Genomic DNA, 387 nt, shown 5'->3' on the forward strand with positions numbered 1-387 from the left:
GCAACACACACAAAAGTGTATCAAAGTTACTACTTTTGTGTAAGAAAAAAGAATCCCACAGCGTTTCTTTGTAATAACTGTTCAGCTACAAAATTTTATTGGTCTCCTTCTATGTTCCCTCTAGAGGATGTAATGCACAAAAGCATTGCCACGGAACATATAAAATTACAAATGAAATTTATTGTAAAAAGTAGAATGTCTTCTAGACTGGTGTCAGTATTTATTTCATTCATAAACCAAAAACCGCAGGTATAATATATTCATTGTCAGCAAGTTCATGTGTGTAAATTGCCATCCAACAGTATTGACTGATATAAGACAGATATTGAAAAGACAATTTAAATTTACTCTTCCAAACATAAACTGTTCCACAAAAGCACTGTAAAA

Source organism: Fringilla coelebs (assembly GCF_963513975.1).
Source record: "Fringilla coelebs genome assembly, chromosome: 9".
Classification (NCBI taxonomy): domain Eukaryota; kingdom Metazoa; phylum Chordata; class Aves; order Passeriformes; family Fringillidae; genus Fringilla; species Fringilla coelebs.